Raw genomic sequence first — 8,669 nt, forward strand, 5'->3', positions numbered from 1 at the left:
GGACAGGAGTCATGGACGTACCATTTGGGAATAAGAAACTGAGACTGAATGTGTTTGGTGCTTTCCAAGGACCATCAATGGATAGTTGCTTCGAAGTAGATACACTAGAAGACATTATAGAAGATGCAACACCCATAATTTTAGCACTAGACCCCTTAGATACTTGCTTGGCTCACTTTGGAGTGTATGACTTTGAGGGATATATGAAAAAAGTTAACACCTTGTTGGATACACCACACGATAAAACCACTCCTCCATGGACAATCAAGTATGAGCCATTACCCACCTTTTGTTGGTTTTATTGCATATGACGTCTGGCTGAAGACGTTAAACTTAGCGCTTGTTGGGAGGCAACCCAAATTTCTTTTATTTGGTTTTAACTGATCTTCATTTTTTGTAAGAATAAAGGACCACTCTGTATGGAAGAATCTGTCAATAAACTTGACGTCTGGCTGAAGACGTTAAACTTAGCACTTGTTGGGAGGCAACCCAATGATTTTATATTTTTTTTTACTTTACTGCAGCTACAAAAATTTAGAACAAGAGCCTATTAATCAATGAAGCTATCTTCAATTTTTGAAGTAAAATTATCCCAGGTGCACTCTCTCCTTTTATTTTCTTTGCTTTCCTACTCCATTGAGGACAATGTAGATTAAGTTGGGGGGGAAGGAAATTAATCAAATCCTCGAGTATGGTCAGAAATAACTAGTTTTATGTATTCGAATTTTATTTTGATTAAGAGTCAATTAGGCATCCTAATAAATGAATGATTAACGGTCAAGATAATTTTAGAGATACTGAGGAATAAATTATTAAGAAAACCCAATGAATGGTAGGGTTTAGGCTAGATCAAATTTTAGAAGTGATTCTACAACCCTCTTCTTACTGATCTCAATAAAGAATCTGCTTCATGAGAGATTGGGTGAAAAGGTCAAGGTATGCAAAAATTCTTCTTAAAATTTACTTTAAAAAAAATATATATATTGGTTTCCTTCTGAGTAACCGGGCCCTTTCGCCTAAGTAAGCATTGTGGTTCGCGTAAAAAGGTGGGCAATGTTAAAAAAAAAAAAAGGTGGATAATAAGGGGACTAAATTGCAAGAAGATAATAAACCCCTCTCACATTAAGTTAGAGGATTTAAAGAGTAAAGTGGAGAGTTGGTGAAAGAAAAACTCTTAAAATTTCTTTAGTTAATACTCACCACTAATTGGGTCAAATTGATAATCCAATGAAGTATCTCTTTAATGGTCTGATCAGGTATCATCTACCTTTTGAGATGCCTAACCTAATTTTTGATTCAAAATCGAGTTGGTACACAATGCTGATATATCTATTTTACTCGAGGACGAGCAAAATTCAAGTTGGGGGGTGTGATAAATATTTAATTTAAGTCATTTAAAGTAGAAAATTATATTTAATTTATTTTATTTATTAAAAATTTGATACTTTTTTTATGTTTTACAGGAAAGATGATCGCTGATACAAAGAGTCCGATTCATAGATCAAAAAAACTCAAGTTTAAAGAAAATTAGACTTAAAATAAAATTAAAATAAAAGAAGGATGCATATAGTATTATAGAAAATGAAGATACTATGCAAGAAATCCAAAAGGATATAGACGTCATTGTGAAGAAATAAAAGTTTCTTTTTGGAATAAAAAAGGAGTGTTCACGCGGCAGTGTTCACGCGGCGTGCGTGGGCGCAAGCGCAGGCGCACATGGGTGCGGGGCAGACGCGAGCGTGGGGGCGGGGCGGACGCGAGCGTGTGGGAGGGGCGGGCGCGGCACAGCAAGCAAGCAGGCGCACGGTGTTCGTGAGGACAGACGAACAGATGGAAAGAAAAAAAAATAAATTTTAAAATATTTCAAGAGGAAAATTTGTATTTTCTTTATCTGTTTGTGATCTTTCCATATCATCCATCTATTTTTTAGTCCTTAGTATTTTTTTTATTCTCACATCGAAAAACCATATAAAACTCCTTCCTCCTAACACCTATAAAAAGACTTTTGTGCTCCCATTAGAGGGGGAGCCCAGAAATTCTTTACCATCTGAATGTTAGAATTTGATGCCTTGAGATTCGATCCACACTATGCCCACAGTAAAGTCTGCGATGATGAACGGAGTCCAACGAGTCCAAGATCTGCCCAAATAGAGTCCAGATGGAGAAACTACGCATGAAAAAAGGTAGAGTGAGGTGGCACAACCCACGGAGCGATGAAGGCCCATGGAGGTTGTAGCGGAGCGAGTGCATGCAGCAGCACGTAGGCTAGCCACAGGTGCATAGCCTAGTGTGGATGCTTGCGGGCACACACGGGCTAACCCAGCGAGTGTGCGGCCTGCTAGCGGCAGGCGGCCCAGGCTGCATTTTCTTCTTTCGGTCCATGGTGGACCGGCTCTTGTTATAGCGGACTATGGCAGCCCATGGACCTCTAAGAGGTCCATGGCTAAAAATCATGGTGCTGAGAAACTGTAGCATAGCTACAGTAAAATCTGAGTTCGACAGATATGGGTTCGAGCATGGACTCGTGCGGATCCAGTAACTCTGAAGGTGCTATTAGTTGTTGTTTGAATAGGATTCAGAGACCCGTTTCAAGCTTGATTTGAACTCCGTTTTCAACATAATTTCACACATAGTTTGGGCTATAAATTGAGACACACTGGACCTATTGAAAGTGGCTAAGGCGCAGCCGAAAGAAGTAGTTCGATAGGCAGTGGCAGCAGGCCCTGGAGAGGTGCTGACAGAAAGCAGGAACAGAGGCTGCAGGCAGACTATCAGGCAGCAGATAGTGGTCACTTCAGGGGTTCAGAGAATTTTTTTTAGAGAGAGCTTTTATGAGAAAGAGCTTCTTATGAGAGAGAGATTGGGTATATAAGGGTTGAGAGTGTGATCTTCTCTTGTAATTTTTTTTTTTCATAGTGAAGCTTGCATGCCCTATGGAGGTGAGCCTTTTGACTAATCTACGTATTTGATTGTGTTTCTATTTTATTTCTTCTTTCTTTCTACTGCGATGCATGGTATCGAAAAGATCCTGTGGAGGTGGTGCCTTGGCCAAACATCTCCAACAAGTGGTATCAGAACGAGGCGGTACCAGGGCGTAAGTTGCAGCGGTGGCGAGCAAGATTGAAGATGAAAAAATCAGGCTCAATCAAGATGGAGATCAATAGGTTTGAAAGAAAGAATAATTTCTCCTTGTGGCAGGCAGGGGTGAAGGATGTGCTCATCCAGCAAGGGTTGATCGATGCTCTCTTGTATGAGGAGAAGCCAACTATCATGGAGGTGTAGGATTGGAGGCGATCCCAGATACAAGCAGTAAGTACAATCTGCTTATACCTAACGGATGAGGTGGTGATCCATGTACTTAGCAAAACTTCTTCAATGGTGCTGTAGTCGAAGTTCGAGTTGTACATGGTAAAGTCTCTTACCAACACTCCCTTCCTCTAGAGGCAGTTCTACCAACTGCAGATGACCGAGAGACAAAGCATGCAGGAGTATCTCAGTCACTTCTAGAAGATCTTCACCAACCTCCTCAGTGTTGGTGAGAAAGTTGAGGAGACCAGGGCACTGATTTTACTAGCATCGCTTTTTCCTTCGTATAAGTCCTTAGTGACTGCTCTTCTAGTGGGGAAGAGCACCATCAAGATGGACGAGGTCACCACAGTGATTTTTTAGAATGAGATTCTCAAGAGAGAGAATCCAGCTTCGAGCTCAGATGGTAGCTCAGCTTTGACAGTTTCTGAAGGAGCAGGAGGTGGTAGATAGAGCGATAAGAGATTGCGACAAGGGCAGTCCAAGTCCAAGATGAGGGACTTAAGCAAGATCAGATATTATCGATGTGACGAGTTGGAGCATCTAGTCAGAGATTGCTCTCAACTTAGGGATCGGACGAGGACTATTGCAGTGACGACCAGTAACAAGTCAGAGGATGATGTCCTGGAGATATCTGATGAGATATCTACTTCTTTCCAGTAGTAGATTTTAGATTCTATATGCACCTATCACGTATGTTGCAGAAAGGAGCAATTTGACTCCCTAGAGATCAGTGAGGATACTGTTTATCTGTCAGATGGATCGAGCTGTGCGATCAGAGTCAGCGAAACAGTCAGTTGGAGGACAAATGATGGTGTAGTGAGGAGATTAGGAGAGGTTCGATACATATCTGATTTTAGATGGAATCTTATCTTACTGAGCAGACTGGATTCGAGAGACTACAAAATGATAATTAATGGAGGAATCCTAAAGGTGTTGCATCGCGATAGGGTTATTCTGGAGAGGAAGAAGAGGATGAGAGGTCATTACTATCTGGTAGGGAGTCCAGTGCGATGTGGAGCTTCAGGAGTCAGGAGGAGCCCAAAGCAAGGTGGAGCTCCAGATGGAGGTGGATCGGACACGAGATGCGAGATTTGGAAGGATGAAAGATGATATCATAGGGTGAGATTCTTATTGCTGCAAGATGATATCCCAAGCAGTTCTCATGCAGAAAATTTCTCAAGAAATACTTTTCAATTGAAAAAACAAATCAAATTAGAAAAGCTATCACTAGTTTTTTCCAATTGGAGGATGAACTTTTTCATGAGACATGGGAAAGGTTAAGGGACCTCATTCGTAAATGTCCACACCATGCTGTCCCTAAATGGCAACTCTATCAGTATTTTTATGATGGTCTATTGGAGAAACACCGACAAATGGTTGATGCATCATGTGGTGGGACATTCATGCTAAAGAGTGAGGATGAAGCCTAGCAGCTCTTTGAAACACTTAGTGAGAATTTCCTACATCATATGTTTGCCACCTCTAGAGAACAACCCATGCTTCAACAAAAAAAAAGTGAAATTTATCAGATTGGAAACGTCATGGATATCCACAGTAAGGTAGATGAAATGTCCCAAAAATTAGACCGTCTTCTAAATACTGGACAATCCCCGATTCCACCTAACCCAATCCAAGAAATTTGTGCATTATGTGCAAGTCCGAATCATTTTGTGAGTGAATGCCCAGCCGCACCTCAATTTCCTGAGTTTGTGCACGAGCAGATTCAGCAAGCTCAAGTCCAACAAGCTCGCAGATCAGAAAATAATCCATATTCGAACACTTATAACCCCGGCTGGAGAAACCATCCAAATTTTTTCTGGAGACCACAACCAGTGGTTGGCCCTGCCGCACCTCGACCTCAATATCAGGACCCAACATATAGGCATGGACCATACCATCAATTTCAAAATGCTCCTCAACCGTCTACTACTGGTCATAGCTCAGCTTTCGAGGAAAAAGTTCTGAAAGCACTAGAATGATTAGAAGTCAACACTCAGACCCTTAACTCCCACCCACAATCCATTGCTAAGCTAGAGACCCAAATAAGTCAACTAGCAACTGCATTCAGTAGGAGGGAAGGAGGAAAATTACCTAGCCAACCCGAGAACAACCCAAGAGGGCAATTTGTGATTGAGAGCTCTAATACCCCAGAAGCTTTTTCTGAACATGCCAAATCAATCATGACTCTGAGAAGTGGGAAGGTTATTAAACACACTAGTAAAACCAATGAGACCGATCCTAAACCTCTAACCGAAGCCAAATCACCCAAGAACAAGGAGGACCTTAAAATAGAGAATGAACCAACTGCACCAGAATCATCTTACTTGCCTAAAGCCCCATTTTCAGATGCCCTGAAAAGCCCTATTCCTGTAGATAAGAAGGGAGGAAAACTCGACGAGATGTTGGAATTGTTTAAGCAAGTCCAAATTAATCTTCCCCTTCTAGACGCAATCAAACAGGTCCCTGCTTATACCAAATTTTTGAAGGATTTGTGCATCCAAAAACGTAAATCTAGATCACAAATCTCAAAGAAAGTACGTCTCACTGAACAGGCTAGTTCTGTCTTCCAGCATGCCACTCCTCCAAAGCTTAAGGACCCAGGAGCCCCTATCATTTCCTGTGTTATAGAAGATTATCACATTGAAAAAGCTCTTCTGGACTTAGGGGCAAGTGTGAATCTTTTACCTAGTTCGGTGTATGAACTTTTTGGATTCGGAGAACTGAAACCCACATCAGTCACACTGCAATTAGCCGACAAATCAATTAAGGAACCACGTGGAATGCTTGAGGATGTCTTGGTCAAGGTAGATGAGTTTTACTTTTTAGTTGATTTTCTGATTCTCGACATGGAACTAAGTGGCAACCCAAGATAAATTCCCATTATCTTAGGACGACCCTTCCTAGCTACGGCAAATGCATGCATTAATTATAGGACAGGAGTCATGGATGTATCGTTTGGGAATAAGAAACTGAGACTGAATGTGTTTGGTGCTTCTCAAGGACCATCAATGGATAGTTGCTTCAAAGTAGATACACTAGAAGACATTATAGAAGATGCAACACCCACAATTCTAGCATCAGACCCCTTAGATACTTGCTTGGCTCACTTTGGAGTGTATGACTTTAAGGGATATATGAAAGAAGTTAACACCTTGTTGGATACACCACACGATAAAACCACTCCTCCATGGACAATCAAGTATGAGCCATTGCCTACATTAGCCAGTACACCAATAGTCCCATCTTTAGAATCACCACCTACGTTAGAATTGAAACCCCTTCCTGCTACGCTCAAGTATATATTTCTAGGACCCAATGACACCCTCCTGGCAATCATTGCATCAGACTTGACCCCTAATCAGGAAGCACAATTGGTTGGTATTCTGAAGGAACACAAAGAGGCTATCGGTTGGTCCATTACTGATTTAAAAGGAATTGACCCCTCCATTTGCATGCACCATATTCATTTTGAGGCAAATGCCAAACCCCATCGATGTTGCCCAGCTATGCAACCCAAGAGGGGGGGGGTGAATTGGGTTTCTAAAAATTTTAAGCTTAACTTATGACTTATGAAAAATGTTTGACAATAGCTCAATAAATAGAGAGAGTAAAGTTGATTCAAGGTTAATGGCTAAATGTAAGAATGCAAGAGAGTAATGAAGAGTTAAAGCAGAGCAATTAGGCACAACACAAACAAAAGGATTTATAGTGGTTCGGTGCCAACCTTGCACCTACATCCACTCCCCAAGCTCCTACTTGGGAATTCCAATCCACTAACTTATATTTAACCTGAATACAAATGTCGAAAACTCCGACTCTAGCTATCCCAAGCTAGTTCACTTATTTTTCGGGTACAAGCCAACCCAATACACTCCGATTCAAGGTTCGGATCAATCTTTCCTTATTTTGGAACCCTTCCAAAACAAAAACACTAACTCAAACAGAGTATAACAATGAATAGCACAAAAAGTACAGAGAAAGCTCCTTTAATGAGCATATGATGCTTTAAATACACTTTACTCAAAGGGAAGAAGACTCTTTTTGATTTTCTCAAGGTAGTTGGAGACTTGAATGTGCACTTGAGGAGTTGGTGAGCTTGGATTAAAGGCTTCTTGAATGCTTTGAGTGAGCTTTTGCTTAGGACTGAAAGGTTAGCTTGAAATCTCTTTTCAAAATCTCTCTTCTTAATGATTCCCACCTATTTGTCCCTTTTATAGCTTCAAGAAATGGTAGAAAACATTTTGGACTGAAATAAAGCCATTAGACCACATTAAATGAGCATTAAAAGCACTTAAAATAGATTAAAAACTAGCCGTTGTGGAACAATCCCGTCACAGGGGTCGACTCATGGGTCGACTCATGCCTGGGGGTCGACCTCTGTGGAAAAATACCAAAAAACCAAAAGGGAAGCAAGGTTCTGTAAAATTGGCCCAAGACCCGCAGAGGTCGACTCATGGGTTGATTCATGCCTTAAGGGTCGACTCATGGGTCGACTCACAGGGTGTGCCAAGTCTGTGCCGGCCAAAAAGTGTGCGTGCCAATCAGCTCATGTGCCATGAGTCGACTCATGGGTCGACTCATGTTTTTCAAACATGCATATCTTTCCAAATATAAATCCAAAAATAATAAAATTTTCATCAATGGATCACAAATCTTTTGTTCTATCACTTGATGCTTTCAAATCAGAATTTGGTAAAATTATAATTTTGCCCCTGAAGAGCAATAAGTCTTTTTCAAGCGAAAATCATTAGTACCCCTTCAAATGCTTTGTAATCATCAAAATCAATCCAAGGAGCAACAATCTCCCCCTTTTTGATGATGATAAAATATTTAAACAAAAGCATATATATGAAACAATAAGCATGAATTTCAAAGGAATGAAATGCATTATAGGTAGTTTGAAGATAAATCAGAAATTTACTACCAACTTGAAAATTACTTATAAGTGCATTTGCTTGAAAAGAAGATTAATTCTTTTGGCATATTATGAAGGAACCTGATCTAGGGTTTCAGGGTTAGATCTTGAAAAAGAGGGTTAGATCTTGAAATTTTTTCAAGATCATACAGCGGAAGACTAAAATAAATCAAAATTTATTTTCTAAGATCAGAAAATCCCTAGATCTAAGATCCTATTACATGATTATTACATAGCATTAAATCAAAAATTAAAATATATATAAATATAGTATGAACTACATGTTGATCATATCAACATGTTTCTATACTAGCTACATCTAATGTATGTATTAAATAATAGATCAGATCTATTACCTTGCAAGTTAGACGCTCTAACCTTACTGATCTGGGCTTAAGGATGATGTTGTAAGCCGCACACGCGTCCGGCCTCTAGGAGTAGTCCA

At 40.3% G+C, this 8,669-nt stretch overlaps 1 non-coding gene across 1 annotated transcript; it reads right to left on the reverse strand.

Annotated features, from left to right (window-relative positions):
- Positions 1–4,518: 4,518 nt before the first annotated feature.
- LOC114913503 (small nucleolar RNA R71) lies at positions 4,519–4,624 on the reverse strand. The gene has a single exon (XR_003799474.1). It is a non-coding gene; the product is annotated as a small nucleolar RNA R71 (small nucleolar RNA).
- Positions 4,625–8,669: the final 4,045 nt, after the last annotated feature.

Source organism: Elaeis guineensis, chromosome 14 (assembly GCF_000442705.2).
Source record: "Elaeis guineensis isolate ETL-2024a chromosome 14, EG11, whole genome shotgun sequence".
Taxonomy (NCBI): domain Eukaryota; kingdom Viridiplantae; phylum Streptophyta; class Magnoliopsida; order Arecales; family Arecaceae; genus Elaeis; species Elaeis guineensis.